Below are 22,206 nucleotides of genomic sequence, written 5' to 3' on the forward strand. Positions count from 1 at the left end.
TGGGGCTTTGCCATTACTCATGCCAAAGGAACGGCATGCCATTCCACACCAGCTCAAGGACCCACTCTCCAGGCCTCTGCCCCAGGGCAGGGGTGCTGGAAGGAAAAGCTACCAAAGCTTCCAGGCAGCCTCAGCAGCTGCCCATATTACTGCTGGCTCTGGGTCAGCCCATTCACTTGGCCAACTTCAGTGTCCTCAGCCAGAGGCTCAGAAGCCCTAGCTGTGAAGTTCTGAGTGAGGAAACAAGATGGAACAGTCAGGGGGAGAAGGTGGGGAGGGGATCCGGGGCAAATGGCTATGGGGAAAACCTGCCACCTTGCTCCCTGCTTTTGTCTCCTCTACAGGTGTCAGGGAGAAACAGTGATCAGGAGTACAGACCTCTCATGGCAAAGTGGAGCTCTTTAAAAGCATACCCAGGGCAGTCTTACCATGTGTGGCAGAGGTAGTCTAGGGGCAGGAGTTGGGACGACTACCCAGCCAAAATGCCAGAGACGGCCTCTAGTGAACAGTGTGGCTCCTACAGCACACAGAAAAAGAAAAGAAATCAGGGTGCCTGGAAAGAGAGACTTCAGGTCCATGTGGATGGCCAAGGGCTCCAGCAGAGCCAGCTCCTCCCTACAGGACGTCGCAAAGCTGGACTGAGCTCCACAGGGCTGGCCACTTAGGGGATGGATAGACCTTCACGGCATCCCTGAGGGCAGACAGATGTGAAAGGTAGATTCCACATCAAATGAGGACAGCAGGAGCGGGTGTTTGTCCACCTGAGAGTACAACACAGAAGCCCCCTCCCACCCCTACCCCATTTCTTAGATGAACAAGACTGAAGAAGAACACACAGTGATTTATAAGACAGCTCCTTCACTCAGCTGCCCAGCACACCACCACTATGGGCGAACTCAGTCCTGCAAAATCTTAGTTTTGTTTTGTTTTGTTTTTTTTCCAAAGAGTACCCTTGAAATTGGACCCTGCCACACTACAGACCATTGTTCCTGGCTGGCTCTATCCAGCTGCTTCCCCTCCGGTGATTTCTTGACTAGGAAAAGGAGCACAAACAGATAGCATTTTGGGATTGCCCAGAGTGAACAACTCTCTGGGCTCATTAGCTGAGTTCTCCTATCCTCCAGGCTGCCCTCCTGTCCTGCTCTCCAGTGAAAGAACCTGACCTCATTCTTGAGACCCTACAAAAGTTCCCAGAGTTGTAGCCCTGGCCACGTGTTGAGATTCCTATGGGAACTTTGTAAAGCCTGCAACCTCCTGTTCTTCCTATGAAAATCCACAGCGAGTGCCGGGGGACAGGGAAACACGCCCTGGAGATGCTGAGGAACAACTCAACAGCCTCTTTGTCTGAATTTTTAAAATGACATGAAATCATAGGAAAAATAACCAAAGCTCATTAAACGGGTGCCCCCTTGGCAAGGTACAGATGGAGGGATGGGTACAATCCTCCGGCCACACTGTCATCTCCAGAGACCGCACTCTGAGTTCCGCTCCCCTGAGGTCTGAGGGCAGTTCCCTGTGCTCATCCCACTGTACCAGTAAATCACACCACCTGAGGAGAATACAGAGTGTGGGGTGTCCCGAGGGAGCCATGTGTCCTCCTCTCTCACCCCACTGCTATGGGTTTGAATGTAGCTCCTGAAGGTTCACCTGCCAGTGGCTGAAGCACTTGGCTTGGATGGGGCTGATTCCATCCCTGACCACAAGGAGGACATAGGAGCTCAAGCCAAGAAAAATATTAATTAGCTAGCCCTGTACTTAGAGGGAACTTTGCAAAAGGCCCACTGTTCCAGCCTGGCCTTTCAGACCAAGAAGGCTCTCACTGGGTCAGTCTAGATTCAGTTGTAGATTGGCTTTCTATTGGAATATGCTGTCTCCTTCTACAGGGAGGTCTGGGTGGGAGGCTTCTGGAGAGCGCTGACACCAGGGACTGAGGTGAGAGTCCCCATGGCCTGGATGGCCCTATGTGGGCCTAGGCCCGCCCTGCTGTTCCCGAACTCTCAGCTTCCTCAGCCAGTGAGTGAGCCCGATCATGACCCGGAAGGAACTTGGCCACATTTCACCTCTCACCTGCCTTGGCACTCTTACATAAAGCTGGTGACAGACTCTGGTTCAAAATAGCCAGACGAGACTATTGGGCAAACGTCTCATAAAGGTTTCATTTGTTGGTTGCCTGAAAAGGCTTGCGCAGAAAGTGTGCTTCTCGTTGTGTTAGGACATTTGTGGAGGGTGAGTGGGGAACAGAAGGACCACTGTCTTTCCATTTCTATTTGAAGGCAACACCTTTCTGGGCTGGTTCTCTCGCTTGTGGTGTGAGTTCTAGTACAGGAGTACAAAGGAGCCTACACTCTACCTGAGGTGACATCACACACATGCCTGCTGAGGCTGAGGCCCAGGACAGAAGGCCACTGCCGGCTATGATCAGGGATAGATTTCCCAACATGGCACTTTAAGCTGGTCCTCACTTAGCCAGACTTGCAGTTCCCTTCTTGCTCCCCAAATTCTAGTCTGTGTAGAGCAGAGGGAGGTAGCTGCCCATGTGGACAGTCACATATCTACCAGGTCTCTGGGAACCTGACATTGAGGAGGAAGTACAGAACTAACAGACTGAACCTTGAGTGAGACCCCAGCAGAGATTCCACATAGAGGCAGAGCACTCAAGCCAGGGGTCTCTCTTTTCAGTGGGTCCTGGCCTTCTGCAGGGAGTTCCTAGCTCTAACCACTGCATCCTAACCTAGGTACTAGAAACTAGTCACTCCATTACCAATATGCCCTCTAAGCCCATTAACAGTTGAACAAACTTTCTAGCGATGAGCTCAGAGCAGTCTCCCTGGATGGCCATCCTCTCTACCTTCCAAGTTAAAAAGCCAGTTGGTAAACTGAGCCTGCGCACTCCAGCTTCCAAGATCCCAAGCCACAGTGCAAGGACACCAGGCTCCAGCAGCTATCAATCCCTGTTACCCTGCAAATGGCAAAGAAGCCGAGGCTAAGCAAAGTTAGTCAGGATCCATCTCATCCATCTCATCGATCTCTGCCCAGCACAGCCCTATCCATTCAGGATGTGCATTTGAATAAAACAAACTATAAATCATTTGCCAAACAAAGCACACTGTGCTGGAGACACACATCCAGGCTGCTGTTGAGACTCCTCCTGGAGGCAATGTGCTCGGTGGAATACATCCCATCCCCCCCTTCCCTCAGCTGGACACAGGTTGGGCCTCATTTTCATAAGGCCCAGCAGCATGAACAGTGCTTCAGGCTCAGGAAGCAGGGGATGAGGGATCAGTCTACCCAGATCAGCATGGGAGGGCGATATTGAATTCCTGATCCCTGAAGCGTGCTGTGGTGTCCCAGGTAAGACTTATTTTTCTTAACTGCCTCTGGTGTCACGCCCCATCTCTAAATAGGGAGACGAAGCACACTGCATCCTAGGCGGAGGAAGGCAGGAGGTGACTTCAGCTGTTGGCAAACAGAAAGATTCGTACAGAAAGATCTATTTCTGGTAAAGTTAAAATACACAAGGAAAGTCACTGAGAAAATAGCTAGAGAGTAGTTTCTCTTTTTTCTCCTTTTATTTGGCAATGATGCCTTTTCTGGACTGCTTCATTAACATGCAATGAATTCAAACTCCTATTCACAGATGCCGGGCTTTGTCTGTGTTTCAGACCTAGAGACTGCCCTGTGTGGTGGGCAGGTACCTGGGCCAGGATGGGCTAGCAGAGCAAGGTCTGAAGAAGAACCTAGAGGCATTGGTGTTGACCACCATGACTTTGGTTAAGGGGCCCATCCTTCAGAGAACTTCAGGTTTCCTGAAAGACAGTAGGCAGCGCCTGCACTTCAGTTGAGTCAGTTCTTGGGAAATGTGTACTCATGCTCATTCTGTAGGCCAAACCTCTTCTCGTGGGCTCCCTCCTTCTCCTGCTGCTGCGATTATGTCTTTTCCACGGCCTGCAAGGTAAGACCAGCCAGGGTGTTGTGACTACCATGACACCCTCCTTCACGCCTTTCCCAGAGGTCTCATTCCTACCTCTACACAGATTTCCTCCAGTTTAAAGGAAACTTAAAATGTGGTCTCCTGAATAGGATGAGGTCCTTGGATGAAAGTCATGGATGCTGGGGCAAATGAAAATTTCAGGTTTGTCCCCCCAGAGAGGTCAAAGTTCACCATTAGAAACTTTATGGGCCTATGCATAGCAGCTTTGCTTGTGGAATCAGGCAGACGCCATGACTCTGAGGAGCCTATGCCTCTGATACTACAGGTTTGGCTGAATCTTAGTAAGATGAACAGGTTAGCCCAGAGAGGCAGTTTTGAGTCAAGGACTCTTTGCTTCTGTTGAACAGACCCAACCCCCACCTAGGAGAGTCAAGTGCTTGTACCGTACACCCCACACCCTACAACTTGGCCTCATCCTTGGCCTTTCTTTACCCCGGTATCTGCTCCAGGGACACCTGGTCACCATAGCCAGAATCTCTAGGCCTTGGTATCATAGGGTACCTATGATATAGCCTAGGAACTCAGTCTGCAGCTTCAGTCTCCCTAAACCAACCTCTGCTCAGGGTTACACCTATAGCCGCCAGCTCTTTCCTCAGTCTCTAGCCACACTGCAAACATAAGCCAACACACTCAACTTTTTAAAACCATGCATAGCAAGTGCTTTACTTACTGAGTTATCCTCCTAGCCCCAAATTCCCAGGTTTCATGATTGAGGGGGAGGGGTCACTCAAGATAAACCTATGAAAAGTAGTCCATAAACACGTGTTTCTACAGGAGGAACTGCCGGCACGCTTCAGGATCTCCAAGGGAGGCACTGGTTCCTCAGGCAGGTCCAGACTCTTGGCTGGTGTCCCTGTGATTGCTGAGCCCCAAAGCACTGTCTTTTCCTATTCCTCTCTGACCCTGATCCAGCTAGCTGCATCTAGACACCTGCTCTTCCCCAGGCACGAGAGGCCATTTCCCTTCCCGCTGTGAGGCAAGCCTACAGAAGCCTCTCTGTCTGAAATTCTTCAGTCCTGTGTTGGCTGCCAAGAAAACATTCACACCCAAGCCTGTCCTCCTCAGTGAAACCCTTCCAGTTCTCCACAAGTCCATTCTACCTGTTCTGCCCCTCCCCTGCATTGGATCACCCTTATGCCTTCCTTGGTGGTAGCTTCCTTATCCCTGAGGACCTGGGACATGCATAGGACAGTCACCATCATAAATGCAGTGCTAAGCATGCTGTGTGTATAGTCTAAGCAGTCAATAAAGATTTAAGTATTCCATTTGCCTCTTCTTACAGACCATCAAACACTGCTAGCATTTGGGAGGAAACTCAGAAAGGGCCTTTGAAATATTTCTAGATTACTAAGAATAGCTCTAACTCCCCTCAGCACAGTACAAAATTATTAAATTTCTGATTCTTGCACTTTTATATCATATTTTAGCCCAAGTTGGAACTTTTCTTTAAAAAAACATTTAAATGAGTAGGCTGATGACATCACCCACAGAGGACTGCTATGTTAAAGCCTGCTATGTGGGCAAAAAGAAATGTATTGAATTACTGATGCACTTGATCAAGAACTACTAGAAGCCCAGGCAAACAGAGGCTGGAAGTTAAGGACAGAGTGACTGGCTGTGTCAGAGCACCCCTATCTCTCACTTAAGTGTCTTCTGTTTGTGTAGGCTGCTTTTAGGTCCAGGGAAACCATTTGAGGAGGAAAGCAGTTGGGAACAAAGATCCCATCCATTTGTAACAATGCAGGATAATGTGGCTGGAGATTGGGAGAATTTGTTTTTGTTTTATCGGTGAACGGGCACAGTACAACCAGGACTATGGAGGAGTTTTATCTAAGAAGTTAAATATTTTATGCTCTTTGAGAGAACATTTGCAAGCTTTGTGTTCATTAAAGGAAGTACCCTACAGCAACGATTTGCTGGCCCAGACTGAGCGTCTGCGCACCCTTGAATGCAACAGAAAGGACGTGTACCTTCTGGCTACTTATTAAATCCCACTGACTGCCTCCCTGTAACTGGGAGAGAGCATCTACGTCAGAGGACTAAGGTATATGGGCCTGGATTCTATGCCTGATGCAATCATGTGCCACCGTACTTTCTAGAACCATCTCAGGCAAGGCCCTTGTTTTTATTTTCTGCTCAAGTGTGCCCAAAATATAAGACTCCGCACTCCCTCTGAATGAGCATGCGCAGGAATGAGAAACAGCATGGTCTCTGGGAGTCTAGCTCATTCCTTCATTGCCTAGAGCAACTGCTTCCCTCTTTTCCTCTCTCCTCCTTGGCCCCCTCCCTCTCTTTCCTGTTTGTAGAAGATCAGGGTGAAGGGAAACTGGGGGGAAGGGAGAAAAACTGGAGAGAAATTTGGACAAGAAGTGCTCTCAGCTGGACTTGTTCCCTCAGGGGGTCCCCTGGGGTCTCGAAGGAACCTGGAAAGCATTCTAGGTCATTCTGTAGAAGGAAGCACTTTATCCATGGAGGAAGTTGGAGACATTCCCACTTCTAATGACCCACCTCTTCTCCCCTCAAAACAACTAGCCCATGACTCACAGTATGCTCTAGAACACATGACTGATATGGAACTGTTACAGTGGTCCTCAACATGTGAGTTTGACCCCTTTGAGGGTCAAATGACCCTCTTGCCAATATATTACCTAATACTATTGAAAAACACAGATATTTATATTAAGATTCCCAAGTTGTGAAGTAGCAATGAAAATAACTTTATATTTGGAGGTCACCATAACATGAGGGACTATATTAAAGGGTGACAGCATTGGGAAGGTTGAGATGCACTGGGCTAGGGCAAGACCAGCTGTAGGAAATTATGCCATGAGAAAAATGGCCTGCTGGTATCCTCAAAGCCTGATCAGAGCCCCTGATCAGGTCTGCCTCCGTGTGCCATTCTCTACCCACAGGGAAGTGGGTTGCCTCCAAGATTCGAAGATCAGCATCTCCGGAGGAGACTCAGCCCTCCCTGTGGGTGGAAAGCCACCTGTGTGTGTGTGGGGGGGGGGAATCCAGCAAAAGAGCTAAATAACAGCTAGTTCCCATGATGGGAATTTCAGGCAGATGCGTGGTGGTAAGGAGGGAGGCCTCTGGGCAAGGCATCAGATCCTATAGGTGGGTGTCCAGCTTTGAGGCTGGCCTCTCTGAGCTGGAGAAGAAAGGCAGGTCAAAGCTGGTAGAGTTTCACCAGACACCCATGATAGATAGAGCTCCCCACTTCCAGGCCCCACAGAGGGGGCATCATGCTTTTGGGACAGCACTTGGGCTTGCTGGCCTTGAGTCAAGGTCAAGGCCTTGTGTACAGAGAGCACAAAGCCCTCAGAGCAAACTACTTAGAAGCTAGCTGAGGAGACACAACCTGGAAACTCCAGGTCCTTGAAGTGGGAGACAAAATAAAATGACACATTCTAAAGGCCACTTGTCATAATATACTGCAATCAAGCATCTATCTAAACAAGAATCCAGAAAGCTAGTAGAGGGAAAAATGGAGCTAATTTTCTTCTCAGTTCAAATGGTGACTAATGTCCAGCTGGAAGTATCCAAATAGATCCAAGTCCTAACAAAGATTGTATCTGTTTCTTGACTAGAAACTCAGCACCTGCCCCAAGGACACTGCGACAGAGACTTGGACACTCTCAAGCTCTTAGTTCAAGTAAGGAGGGCTCTGGATGATCTGCAAGCATAAGCCAAGTCTTTGTTCTTCGTTCTCGCCACTGCACCAGAACCATTGTATCTACGTCCATCTCCTGCTCTAAAGACTGGAATCCCTGGGCCGTGGAGATGGCTCAGTGGGTGCTTGCCATATGAGTATTACTACCTGGGTTCGGATCCCCAGCACCCGTGTACAAAGCCAAGTGTGGTACCTGTAACCCAAATACTGGGATAGATAGAGACAAGGGGATCCTTAGGCCTCACTAGCCCATCAGTCTAGACAAAACAGTGCACTCCAGGCCAGTGAGAGGCCTTGGCTCAATAAACAAGGGCTGGAGAGATGGCTCAGTAGCTAAGAGCACTTCCTGCTCTTGTAGAAACCTCAGGTCAGCTCCCAGCACTCATGTGGCAGCTTACAACCACCCTTAACTCAAGTTCCAGAGGATCTGACTCTAGTGTGCATGAGGCAAATATGTAGTGCACATACAACAAACATGTGGGCGAAATACTCATACACATAATATAAAACAAACTTTTTTTAAAAAAGAAGATGGAGGATCAAAACCAGACACCTTCAAACCTCTGAGAATGGCATATATGGGTAAGTATTCCTGTGAGTTTGTACATGTGAGCATACACACACACACACACACACACACACACACGCACACGCACACGCACACGCACACGCACACACACATGCACACGAGAGAGACAGGGTAGAAGTATCACACCTGCTCAGGCTCACACTGGAGGCTCACATCCTTCTGACACCATCATTACACCTCAAAGTGCTTGCCCAGAGCCCCAGTTTGTGCCATCTCCCTCAGGAAACAAAGATCTGTCTGTTCTATCGGTGGCTCTGTTCCAGGCAGGGTGACATGGCCTCTGCGCTTGGCCTCCCACACCGTTCCTGCACAGATTCCCACACTACTGCCTCTGCTACCTTTGCCCAAGCATTCTTTCTCTTCACACCCCAAACATTCTGAGTCCCGGGGTTTCCTGTAATAGTCTGGCCACCCCTAAGTGGATGCAGAATCACACATCTGCTGCAGGAACTCATGGCCAAACCCCACACTGGACCATCTAAGGGATCAGAGTCAGTGCTGCCCACACTCAGACCAGAGACCCAAGCAAACTTCCCAATCAGCATACCACTCCTCACTCCAGTCTGCTGACACCCACACATCTGACTATAGCCCAGCACAACTAAGGACCAATTTTTAATTGAGTTTCCTTCTTGATGGAGTTTCTATCTGTTTGCAGAGATTAAAAAATAATTTAAAAAAAGACTCCCTATTGTTATCAATACTTGATACCAATTCTGAGACAAGTTAGATTAAGTGTACTCTTGGTTGTATTTAAAAATTATTTTAAAATAGGTGACCATTCTTTAAAACTACTTTATATGGCCTCTCCTTCATTGGGAATCAATATAAAAGGATATGTTAATTTGTTTTTCTGAATTACGTGGCTAAGAGTTGTTTTTTTTTTTAATTTCATAAGCTTCACCAAACCCTTTGAAGTATTTATTTATGTAGCTGAAATAAAAGAAACCCATATTTCTGGCAGAAAGCCAGACACAGTGAGTGCAGAGGCTGTGAACCACATCAAAAGTCCCTGTGTGGCACACCTGGATAGGGCGGACCCCAACTGGTGAGATTTGTGGAACAGCAACAGGACCTGAGAAAGGAAAGAGGGGGATAGGTGGGTAATTCCCAAAGGAGAGCCCTCCCAGCCTGCATCCAGCATCAGCTCCCACCATCTGCCTCTCCCGGAGAATTAGAAATATTGTATATTCCTATCACCTTAGATGTGGTTTATACTTCCCAGCCATCTGGAGGGCAGGTGGATTCTAATCAGAGAGTCCCCAGAGCAATGGCTCTCAACCTTCCTAATGCTGTGACCTTTTTCTACAGTTCCTCATGGTGTGGTGACTGCCTACCATAAGATTATCCCATTGCTACTTCATAACTATTGTTTTGCTGCTGTAATGAATCATAAGTATCTGATATGTAGGCTATCTGATATGCAACTCCAAAGGGGTCGCAACCGACAGGTTGAGAACAACTGGCCTAGCACCTGGAGAGGTTGAGAGATGTTCCAGAGCCGCCCTATCCTCTGGAGGAGAACGTTTGGGAGCCAGCCACAGCTTTATTGTTTTATGTTATGGTTGCAGGGCTGACCGGATGCCCCGATTCCAATGCTTCCTTCTGAGCTACACTGCCTCTTGGTGCTACGGCTGCCTTGTTTCTGCCTGGCTTCACACCCAGCCTACTTTAATTCAGGCCACAAGCCCAGGTTAATGTCCACAGCAAGTTGTAGTTTTGCCTCAAGGATCACTAACACCACAGTCAGCGGTGCGTGATGGGGAATGAATTTACTCTCGGTGCACTGTAAGGGAAAGCATTATGAGATTAAGTAGCTAAGTTATGTGAAATTCACATAATCGCTCAGCTCATTGTGAAAAATTAAAGTTGCCTAACATGCCATGTTATATTGATCCCAACTATTCTTTCAAGTTGCACACAAAGAAAGACTCTATCCACTAACATGATTTTGTTCACTTGCTGGAGATCTTTAAGAGTCATTTCTCAGATCCCATCTACCTTTTCAGAAAGTGTCTCTTGTTGACATGACTAACCAACTAGACTAGGCTATCAAAGCCAGCAAATCCCTGAGATGCAACTATTTCTGCCTCCCCAGAGCCAGGGTTACAAGTGTGCAGCACCATACCTGGCATGTTTTATGTAGGTTCTTGGTCTCAAACATGGGTCCTCTTTCTTATAAGGCAAACACTTTTCTTACTGAGCCATCTCTCTGGTCCCATGTTGGTTTTTACCATATATGATGCATATAGCATTAGGTATTTTAGGAAACATACCCAGTTTTCCCGGTGTTGATCACATGCTTTCTAATGCATTCTCTGACCCCATCTGAGTAGCTGTACAAAATAGTGATGGTCAGAGTACTCCTGAGGAGTGAGCTTCATTGTCTGCACTTAAGTCATTTAAACAAGACCACACCAGAGGCAGGATTCGAATCCAAGTCTAAACCCAAAGTCCAAGGTCTCAGAGGCATACCCTTTCTGGTGGGAGAGCTGCACTGTTAAAAACAGATCAGCTAGAACCCTTAAATAGACTTGAACTGGTACTTTAGAATAGGGCCAAATGTCCCTCCATAGGAAAAGGAAGAAGAATTATTTTCTGGCAGAGGGTCCAGGGAGGTTTTAGGAAGGCTAAGTCACTTGACAAATTGAGCTGGAGGCTGAACTGGCTCCATGTCTTATGGCCTAGAGAGTTGGGGGCCTTCTGGGAGACCAGGCCACAGCACCATTTGCTAGGAAACAGCAAGCCAACGAGGACCTACATTGCACAGGGCTTTCTCCTGTGACTCTCAGAAGCTAAGAGGCCCCACTCTCCTCTAACAGCTGCATTTCCTTCGGTTTGGGAGCAAAGCCTCCCCAGGTGAGATCCAAACACCACAAATGGGAAAATGCACCAGCAAGGGAAGAAAACACGTGTAGTTCCTGTTTCTCCCCTGCCCCCAAACCTACCTCCTTGGGGAGCCCTGCAGGGTCTCTTTGATTTAGTATCCCCTTAAGAACTGGCCCTGTATCTCTTTGATGGTTTGTCTCCTCTTTCCATGATCCAGTGCACATCAATATACACCGAGACAGACATCTATGGAATGCACAGAAGCCCATTCACACAAACAGGCATGCTCCAGAGATCCTGACTTCATCACCAGCTTCTCCACCCCACAGAAGCCAGCAAGAGGCTGCTTCCAAGCACTGAGCTCACAGCCCAGTCCTAACTTAAGGCCCTGTTCAGCATCCCTTTTAGAAGGCTAGTGCATATAGAAGGGTGAAGTAAACATTGGGAGAAATTGGGTGTGTGGAGTGGGGGGCAATGGATGCGCACCTTTAATTTGGGACATATTAGGGGTGAGGTCATTGCCCTAGAAGAAAACACCAGGTGTACTGCAGAATATACCTTAACCTACAAATTTGTCTCTGACCAGCAGGGGCATGGCTTCAATAAATGTCCTCAGAGATGGAGCAGCAGGGACCAATGAGGGATAATCAGGCACAGAAGCACAATTTGACCCACTGAAATGGATTCATGCCCCTTCCCATACCTCCCTGCACTTCCTCCAGGTCAAAAGATTTGCATGCAGGAATGCCTAGGGCTGAGGAGATCACTCCCAGGACAGAGTTTCAAGGGCAGAGTTTCAAGTCTTCCTGTAGGTTATCTCAGAAGTGGTAGGGCTGCTGACCCAGGAGCACTGCTGGGCCAAGCGTGCCTCCACAACAGAGACAAATGAGTTTCCAGGCTGGGAACCAATGGCCAGCTCTGTTCTAACCTTGTGACCAGACCAAGGCTCCAGGAAACATTCAAGGACAGCACCTCCCTTACTGAAACTTCAGGGCTGATTTGCCTGAGAGGTTCTGGATTATCAAATCCAGTTTGTCCAATGACCTGGCCTTTCAGTAAAACAAACAGCTGATATCAACTTCCAAACCAGAAAACTGTTGGGTTGTGTTGAGGGGTTGATGATGATCCACAGACAGCACTGATCCCAAGAAACTAGGACCTGGGCCCAAACCTGGCATTCAGGAGACAGAAACCCTCTCCCTGACATCACACAAACTAACACCTGGCCTCTTGTTTCCCCAGGGCCTTGAACTTGCACTGAGAGACCCAGCCTATTGTACATGTCCTGAAAAGCTGAGGGACCTTGGCAACCACCAGCAACCTACTGCTTCATGCCAGCTTTGGCTTAGTCCCCCAGTTTTGGAAAAGCATCCCCATCCTCATTTCCCACCTCCACTTTAACTAAGCATAGGTTCTCTATATTGCAGGAAAATAAATGCATAAACATTGTTGCAAAGATGTCCAGGCATCTTGGGTCATGAGGCACTTAGGTGCAAGGACATTACTGACTGGGCAAGAGACACTGTCCTTTCTAGAACACATGAGCACAAAAGTGCTGGTCTTCCTTCAAACTCTCTGACACAGTCAAGGCTCCATTTTCTTCCTGTAGTTTCTGAGGTTCCAACACTTACAGAGTCGTTGTAACTCAGTATAACCTCGCAGGCATAACACTCTAACCTCTCTAGAAAGATACTTCATGACTGGAAGGAATTTAGGTCAGGTCCAGTCCTTAGTCCCCAGGCTTGGCTCTACCTCATCACCCTGTGGGTCTCCAAGCCTTCCCCAGATGGTCCCCAGGAAACACCAAGATGGGTACCGCTGGCCTTTGGCTCCAGGACCTCCTTAGTCCCCCCCACGGACTGCAATTCCTGGCGTCAGACCTGAGGTACCTGCCAGGTTTCCCCACCTTGATCCTGAATCCCCAACTGATGCCTGCCTGGGAAGGCACCCGGCCCTAGACCAAAGCCAGCATCCCCGCAGCGCCCCCGCTGCACAGGGAGTTGGCGCAACTCGAGTCACTTTCTGGAAAAGCTCCAGTCTCAAGCCCTGCGTGCACAGCCCCCAACACACCGGTTGAAAACCCCTCCCGTTTCCACTGCGTTCACACACGTCCCCAGGTTGCTGTCCTCTTCCCACGGTCGCCACCCACAGACACACGCCCTCTGTGTAGCTGTTCACCGAGAGAGCTGCCGAGGTGGTAGTCAAGTTCCGACCGCGCCTCGGGCAGAGCAGGTAGCCAGGGTCGCAAGGTCTCTAGTCGCTAGCACCCTGTGCACTAGGAGGATGGCAAAGACCAGGCTCGAACGCACCTACGGGACACGACCCGTCCCTAGCTGGCAGTGGCCCAGGATATCCTGGTCTGCTCTATGTGCACGGGGAGCACGGCCACCTCTGGACGCACTGCCACCCTCCCTCACCGCGCCACTCACCTCCCAGGGACCGGTGCTGACGCGCCGATCGCTCCGCCGCGGCGACTCCGCATCTCCCGGGCGCCCGCCCGCCGCGCTCCGCTCCGGGGCGCCCGCTGTCCCCGCCGGCGCGAGGGAGGGTCGTGGGGACGCGCGTGGGCAGTGAGGTACCTGCGCCGCCGGTAACTTCTCCCGCAGCCCGCAGCCCGCAGCCCGTAGCCCGTAGCCCGTAGCCTGTAACCCGCAGCCGGCAGCCCTCGGCCCTACCAGAGAGCAGGAAATCTGTCTGGCCCGGTCCGGCCGCCTCCAGCACTGGGCTAAGGCTCGGGCTCCGGCTCCAGCTCCGCGGCGGGGGCGGGGCCGTGGCGCTGCGAGGGGCGACGGCGACGCCTGGTGCCTGGCTTTGGGAGCGCACCGCGGGCGCCTACCCTCCTGGAGTTTTGGCCTTTACCCTATGAGGATGCTGACACACACCTTCGTCTGGGGAGCCCCTCTCCTGGCACTCTGACTGGACACTGACTGTATCAGGGAGGGTCCTAAAAGGTGATGGCACTCAGAAAAATTGTAAAGAAAACTCAACATCCTTCCTACTAGTCTTAGTCCTGGACACCAGGAAGTAACATGGCACTTCAGGTTTCAGAACTGGTAAAGCAGGGCTGGGACTCCTGGTAACATCCCTGCTTCAGAGAAGTTGTCAGAGCTGAAAAATGTCCTACACACTCCCTCCCAGAAAAGGGTGTGCGGGCGCCCCATGGTGGGTGCTGGAGGGTATACAATTAGTAAGAAATGTCTGGCAAAATTAAACACACGGAGCAGAGCTCAGTACAGGGACCAGATCTGCTGCTCTGGGGACTTATTTCATAGTGATTTAGTTTGGACTATAAACGGAGTCCAGCTTGGTACAACCTAGAACTGAGACTCAAGGGGAAATAATCTAGATCAGATTGGGCTTCAGGCATGCCCATTGGGGGTTGTTTGGATTGTTAATTGATAAAGGGAATCTCATTCCGCCGTGGGCAGCACCATTCCCTAAGACAGGGGTCCTGAGAAGTATGAGAGAAGGCTAGATGACACTGGGCAAGTGAGGGTTTGTTTAATCTATTTGCTCTTGACTTTGTAGGGGATCTCTGAAGTTTCCTCCTGGACTTCCCTGAAATAGTGAACTGTAACTTGGAATTGTAAGTCAAAGAAATCCCCTCTTCCAGAATTTACTGCCCCCCCCAACCCCAGGATATTTTTTTTTCTCAGCAACATAAGTAAAACTAGACTAAGGACATCCTTACTGGAAGGCAGAAAGCACAACAAAGCCATGGTGTCCATCTTGGTTCTGAAGCTGTTTGGTTGGGCCAGGGCATAGTCTCACAGGGATGCTGTTTCTGTGTTGGGGACCTTGCTTGTAGAACTTACAAATTAAGGAGAGAATAAGTAAACGAGTGGTGAGAAAGAGGCATGCATGGGATGTGACCTCATCCTGCGTTTTACTATTGTTAGAGAGGCAGAGCCAAGCTGACTTACAAGGTGACAGTTTTAGAGAGCCACCAGTCACTCCTAACTCGGCTGGGGCCTGTATTGGGCAGAGCTGTAGACTGGAAGCCTGACGAGTCATGGAACCCTCCAGAGTGCTAAGAATGTTCTTCCTTTCCCATGACTCCACCACCAAAACTCAGACTTCCTTCTCAGCCCCACACACCTCTGTCTCTGAAGATGTGAATTGGGAAAATTGGGTCTTCTTCCTTTCCTGCTTCACTCAACCTGCTCCTAGGGGCTTCTCCAGAGCTGTAACACCTCTGTGTGCACATCATTCAGAAGCATGCGGCCTTTCCAGATGCCTGCAAGCTCGGTTCTTCAGGCACCTCTGCCAGTTCAGCCCTGGCCCTTGCTCTTACTTTCTGGGCCTTAACTCTGCCTCTCTGGATCTTGAATGAAGTCCCTTCTCTTCCTTGCTGTGCTCGCCTCTCCTGTGACAGCACTGTCCTCTGATATCAGACCTTCTGCATAAAAACCCTTGAGTAACCCTGACTGCAGTGATGCTGTGCCCAACTTCCTCAGTGGCTCCAGAGCCCTTCCTTATCTAATGTAGCCATGGTTCCTCTTTCTCAGTGCTTGAGAAAAGCCGCTTTCTGCCTAGGACCCTCCCTCTTTGCAACCTTCCCATCAATTGTCTTCCCAATGCCCTCACACCCTTCTTCTCTCTTGTAGCCCTCATCACTGACATCGCTGACTGAGTCAGGTTGTTTTGCTGTTGTTATTTTGAGACAGAGTGTCTTAGGGTTTCCATTGCTGTGAACAGATTCCATAAGCAAGGCAACTCTTATAAGGGACAACATTTCATTGGGGCTGGCTTATAGGTTCAGAGGTTTGATCCATTATCACCAAGGCAGGAAGCATGGCAGTGTCCAGGCAGGCTTGGCTCTGGAGAAGGAGCTGAGAATTCTACATCTTGTTCTGAAGGCAGACAAGAGAAGACTGGCAAAGCCCAGTGTCTTAGTTAGGGTTTTGCAGCTATGAAACAGACATCATGACCAAGGCAATTCTTATAAGGATAGCATTTAACTGTGGCTGGCTTACAGATTCAGAGTTTCAGTCCGTTATCATCAAGGTGGGAGCATGGCAGTGTCCAGGCAGACATGGGGCTGGAGGAGCTGAGAGTTTCACCTCTTGTTCTGAAGGCAGTTAGGAGACAGCTTCCTGGCAGCTAGGACCAGGGTCTTAAAACCCATGCCCACAGTGTCTTCCCAATGCCCTCACACCCTTCTTCTCTCTTGTAGCCCTCATCACTGACATCACTGACTGAGTCAGGTTGTTTTGCTGTTGTTATTTTGAGACAGAGTGTCTTCCTCCAACAAGGTCACTCCTATTTCAACAAGGACACACTTCCTAAAAGTATCACTCCTGTAGGCCAAGCATTCAAACACATGAGTCTATGGAAACCAAACCCATTCAAACCACTACAGAGGGTCTCATTATATGGCTCTGGCTGTCCTAGAACTCACCAGGTTGGGTTTGAATTCAGGGATGCTCCTGCCTCTGCCTCCCAAGCGCAAGCATTGTTTGCTCTTTTGGTATCTCTCTCTTTATTTGCCCCAGGGCTGGAAATGCCATCAGCCCAGGCTGTGCTCTTCCCGCCTTCTATTCCTGCAACAGGAGACACACCCAACAGTCAGAACCCACAGTGAACTTGTGGGCTGGCAGAACAAAGCAGGACAGTCCCAGCAGGCAAGAGCAGGCAGCTCTGTTATCTGCCCCAAAGCCAGGCAGGCAGATAGTTTCCTCATGAGTGTGTGTGCCCTCAGGGAACAGCCCAGGTTGGGTGTGGCCAAGTGGTCCAAAGACCATCACCCAGCTCTGGACTTTATTGCTGCTGGAACTGTAGATCCAAGCTAATATTAAAGACAGCGAATGCTTCAAAGCCCTGATAAGCTTGTTAGCACAGCAGGGGTGGGGAGGCAGAGGCTGTTATCCACCAAGAGGGGAATGTGTCGCCTTAGTCAGACATCTGTTCTTGGAAAGTGACAGCCTTGGGAACATGATGAGGAAGCAGATGGCTCTTCTCTCCCAGTAATATCTGCCCTGTTGGACCCCAAATGTTATTCTAGGAATTAAGTGGTATTCCTTAGCATCTCCTGAAATCTACAGACATCCTGTCCTTCAGGCATGGGTTATCCTTCATTCTCTTTGCTCCTCATTTGGACTCATGACTCCCATTAGCATCAGTTCATTCTCTTCCCACCTTCCTAGACTACAAAGAGCTCCCCGCCTCATGCCTCCTAAACACCCCATTACCTTTGCCTTTTAGTATCCGAGACACAGTCTCTCTCTCCCCACAGTTTCCTTTGCCTGACTGAGCCCCACTGAGGCTTCACTTGCACCCCTCTGCCTCCTGAGTTCTCCATACCTGGCTGTGCCATTTCTCCTTTGGCATACGGTCCCATCCAGGCAGGATTTCCAGAACTGTACCATCACCAGAATATGTGTTCTGTCTTCCATTGCCCCCCCTCAAGAATTTGACCATCAGAATTTTCTTCAGTAACTTAAAAAATTATTTTTGTGACTTAAAGAAATTATTCCTCTATGTGTGTCTATGTGTGAGTTATACGCACTTGAGTGTAGGTGCCTATGGAGTCCAGAAGAGGGTGCTAGATCACCTGGAGCTACAGTTACAGGCGCTTGTGGGTTCTGGGAACTGAACTCAGGTCCTCTGCACAAATAACAAGCAATCTTTACCACTGGACCCTTTCTCCAGTTTTGAAGTATTTTCTTTTTTATTTTGGATACAGTGTCTCCTGCAGTCCAGGATGACTTCAAACTCAATATGTAACCAAAGATGGTACTGAACTCCTAATCATCCTAGCATATAGGCATGTGCCACCATACCTGCCTTTATGCAATGTCTGTGCTGGGGATAAAATCCAGGGCTTGGCTTTGTGCATGCTCCACAAACGTTCTGCCAGCAAATCACATCCTCACTTCCTCTCCACAGTATCTCTTGCTAGGACTTATCGTTTAAAAGTTACCAGCAGAATTCATATGTTAAGGCCAGAGCTACTCACTTGTAGAATAAGCAAAAGAGGGGCAAAATTGGTATTAATAAAAAAATTGAATTTGCTATTTCTAAACAATATGCAGAAAGATTAACATAAAACTATCTGACTTTAGGAGAGATATCTGGCTTTAGTAATTCGCCATAGGGTGTGGGAAGCAAGAGAAAAAGAAGAGAACATTCACTGCTTTGTGGTTTCATTCAGAACCTTTCTACACAAAGGATAGCTTTTATGACCTCTAGAAGATACTGGAAGCTTTCATTTCTAGTATCTCAGGATTATTTCCTCTACCCCTCTTTTTTTCCCATGCTAGGTTCAAATACTAACAGTTCTTGCCCTCCGAAGTCAAAGAGGCTGGCGCTGGAAGAAGCCTTTCTGCTTGGCTAGAAAAGAACTCCAAATAAACAGAAAGTTGCATCCTAGTCTGGGTCCTCATAATATGTTAATTTTGAGTTTCTTTTTCCTGATGAACTATATATATACAATATGCAGATCCTATGAACATAGTGCAGGGAATAGAGACATGTACGTAAGTAATAAGCGTGTCCTTATCAAGATACTGACATTTTAGACAAGGGGAAATCACTCAGCTGGTAGAGTGCCTGTCCCCACAAGTATGAGGACTTGAGTTGACTTACCACTTAGGTACAAAGCCAGAGGTAGTATGCAAACTTATAATCCCATTACTGACAGGTGGAAACAAATATATTCCTGGGGTTCATTGGCTTGCTAGTCTAGTCAAATCAGTGAGACTCTGGTACTAATGAGAGACAGTGTCTCATAAACCAGTTGGATGGTTCCTGAGAAAATCCTCTCTCACATAGACACCTACACACACATACACACCTGTTCACACATACTCACCTGCACACAAAGACACACATATATACCTATAGTCACACATATACCTGTGTGTGTGCACGCGCACACACACACACACACACACACACTGACATTTTGGTTCCCTAAACCCCCTTCCCTTTTCAGGAAGTGATGGATCCCACAAGGACAGCCATTATTCTGATGTCTGTTGCTCTTTATAGGAATGTGATTAGAGTGTGTTATATATAGGCAGATAGCTCTTCTGCATACTATGTTATTTCTAGTTTCTTTCACACAGCAAAATCATCTTGAGATTCGCCCTTTATTGCCTGACCATAGCTATGTAACATAGTTTTTCCCTCTAGTTTTATTTTCTAATTTTTCTCTTTATCATGGGTTTTCAATGTGATTTAAAGGCCAGTGAAAGCAAGAAGCCTTTGATTGAGGCCCTACCCCAGTAGCCACTGTGCCCCCTCCACCCACAGCTCATCCAGCTCACGTCCCTGTTACCTGCTACTCGATTACGAAGCTGCTGGCCACTGCCATGTGTGCTGCACAGGTGCCACCATACCCTTTCTGATGAACATCCTGAAGGAAGTCACCCAGCTGATTCTTAGTCCTAAGGCTGGTGGCTGGTTTTGGATGTGTGTTGACAGTTGATACGTATTTACTGTATAAATATAATTTATCATGTGTATTACGAAAAATAAAAGAAATGTGATTTAAAATGTCTCATTGTGATTCTCTAAGCCTTATTGGTTTAAAGTTTTAAAATATGTATTTTTTCCTTTAAATCAGAGTTGGGCTGGAGAGATTGATAGCTCAGCACTTAAGAGCATCTTCTGCTCCTGCAAAGGGCCTGTGCTCAGTTCTCAGCATCCATATGGCAGGCAGCTCACTATCATCTAGAACTCTATTTCCAAGGAATCTGACTCCCTCTTCTGGCCTTCACAGGGACCAAGCATCCCTCTGATACACAAATGGACATACAGGCAAAGCACTCAAATACATAAAATAAAGATAAATAATGTTAATCTTCAAAATCGTTTCCCCCGCCACCCACTTTCCAAACTCTGATGTTATGTACCTGCTGTCTCCTAGCTGTTGATTGGGCCACTGAGCCAATGACTCAGGATGGTTTTTATTGTGATGTGTGTCCATTTGCTGTCTTTCCCCTGTGGTGCTCCGTCTTCGGTGAACTTTCTGTTCCAGATATTTTATTTTTGGATCATAATTTTTCATTCAATTATTAAAAAATATTTTTATTGTTCTTCAGAGGTTTCCTACTGTTCTATTTGTATTTCTTTTGCTGTGATAAGCATTGAGATCATAGGTGAGGTGTGGGGAGCCTTATTTCATTATTGTGGGGAGTAAAGCAGAAACTCAAGACAGGAACGGAGGGAGAAATCATGGAGGACCTCCACTCTCTTACTTGTTTCTCTGGCTGCCTCAGCTACCTTTCTTATACAGCACAGGCCTATTTGTCTGGGGATAGCATTGCCCCTAGTGAGTGGGAGTCTCCTGCATTAATTAGCAATTAAGAAAATTCCCCACAGACCTGTACACTGGTCAATCCAATGGAGGCAACTCCTGAGTTGAGGTTCACTCTTCCCAGGTATGTCAAGTTGACAGCTAAAGCTGACTGACACCTTTGTTTGTGCATGACATCATCTTTACTTGTAAATCCTTGAATTTTTTTTTATAATTGCATTGGTAATTCTTATCCACTGTTTTAAACACCTATATTATCTTTGAGTGTGCTTCTATTGGTGGGGGTGGGGCTAAGGGTTCCTTGTTCCTTTCCTCCCTTATTTTCATTTTACTGTAATGCTTGTGATTTCTTGCTGAAGGGAATGCCTTTGAGTGTTCTAGATGAGTTTTAGCCTTGTTAGGATGTGTCTGTAGAAGCCCTTCCCCCAGGAAAAAGCCAGCACAGGCTTAAGGCATGATCATCCTGCTTCCTGACCTGAATGGCTGAGTCATCCCCCAAGAGTTTTATATCCTGGTTGACTGGACCTTTGATGAGTTTCAGGACAATTCAATCTCTGGAATCCCCATGATGCTCACAGCCCTCACTGGATATTTCACAGCTGGCTCGAGAGAGTCTTACCCTATCAGTGTGTAGTACAGCCTTAGGTTGAAGTTTTAAGAGGGCTTGGAATTGCTTCTTTTTATTTTTTTAAATTTTCTTCTATATTCTTTGGTTACATTCCATATGATTTTCCCTTTCCCCGTTCCCTCCTCCCTATAAGTCCCATAAGCTCTCTTCCCTCTGCCCTTTCCCTAATCAACCCCCTCCCACTGCTCTGTCCTGGTAATCCCCTATAATGCTGTATTAAGCCTTTCCAGGACCAGGGCCCTCTCCTTCCTTCTTCTGGGGAATGATTTGATATGTGAATTGTGTCTTGGGTATTCAGGGCTTCTGGACTAATAACCACGTATCAGTGACTGCATTCCATGTATGGATGACATTTTCCAGTTCCAAACATTTGCCTAAGAATTTCATGAATTCATTGTTTTTAATTGCTGAGTAGTATTCCATGTAAATATATTTGAGCCATGTTTGTCCGTGACTGGAATCCTGTTCAATAGGCTCCAAATGCGCCAGAAGTCTCAAACCTTGTTTGAGTTTTTCAGCCAGATACAAGTCCTTCTGCTTTTGTTTCCCTTTGGCAGTAGTTTAAGAAGTTTCCCCAGGGGAAGGAGAGAGAGAGAGAGAGAGAGAGAGAGAGAGAGAGAGAGAGAGAGAGAGAGAGAGACAGAGACAGAGAGAGAGAGAGAGAGAGAGAGAGAGAGAGAGAGAGAAAGACAGAGACAGAGAGACAGAGAGACAGAAAAACAGAGACAGAGAGAGACAGACACAGAGAGAAGACACAGACAGAGAGACAGAAAAAGAGCTTAATGTGGTGACTTGATTTATTTGCTTTATCTATCTATCTATCTATCTATCTAGTGACAGAAGTGTGGTATCCCCCTCTCCTGACTATAGCTTGATGCATACCTTACCTTTCAACATCTATCTAATTATTTTATAATTATCTATATGTCTCTTTCCCCCAGAAATGAATTGGCTGAATCTAGTGATTTATGTCTTCAGTCCCTTTTCTACATTTATGGGTGGAGAATCCTCATTCCACAGGTAAGTAGGTTATCTAAGAAAAGCCCAGGGTTCTGATGTACATGTTCAATATTGTTCTGTAATCAAAGAACACAATAAAAAGAGGAACGAAAGAATAATTTGTAAACCTTTTTGTAATCTCAAGAAATGAGTGGGCAAGTATTCACCAAGGACTGGAAATCACCACCGAGACTGCTAGCTGCTAGGCCATAAGGACAGGAGTTACAGATTATGG

At 47.7% G+C, this 22,206-nt stretch overlaps 1 protein-coding gene across 1 annotated transcript in view; it reads right to left on the reverse strand.

Moving 5' to 3' along the window:
- Nucleotides 1-13,780, reverse strand: part of Ptpre (protein tyrosine phosphatase receptor type E) — a 146,938-nt gene extending 133,158 nt beyond the window's left edge. Inside the window, exon 1 of the mRNA XM_052196464.1 lies at nt 13,512-13,780. The gene's annotated coding sequence lies outside the window, so the exon portion shown is untranslated. The remainder of the gene's footprint in view (nt 1-13,511) is intronic.
- Nucleotides 13,781-22,206: the final 8,426 nt, after the last annotated feature.

The sequence above is a fragment of the Apodemus sylvaticus genome, chromosome 1 (assembly GCF_947179515.1).
Source record: "Apodemus sylvaticus chromosome 1, mApoSyl1.1, whole genome shotgun sequence".
NCBI classification, from domain to species: domain Eukaryota; kingdom Metazoa; phylum Chordata; class Mammalia; order Rodentia; family Muridae; genus Apodemus; species Apodemus sylvaticus.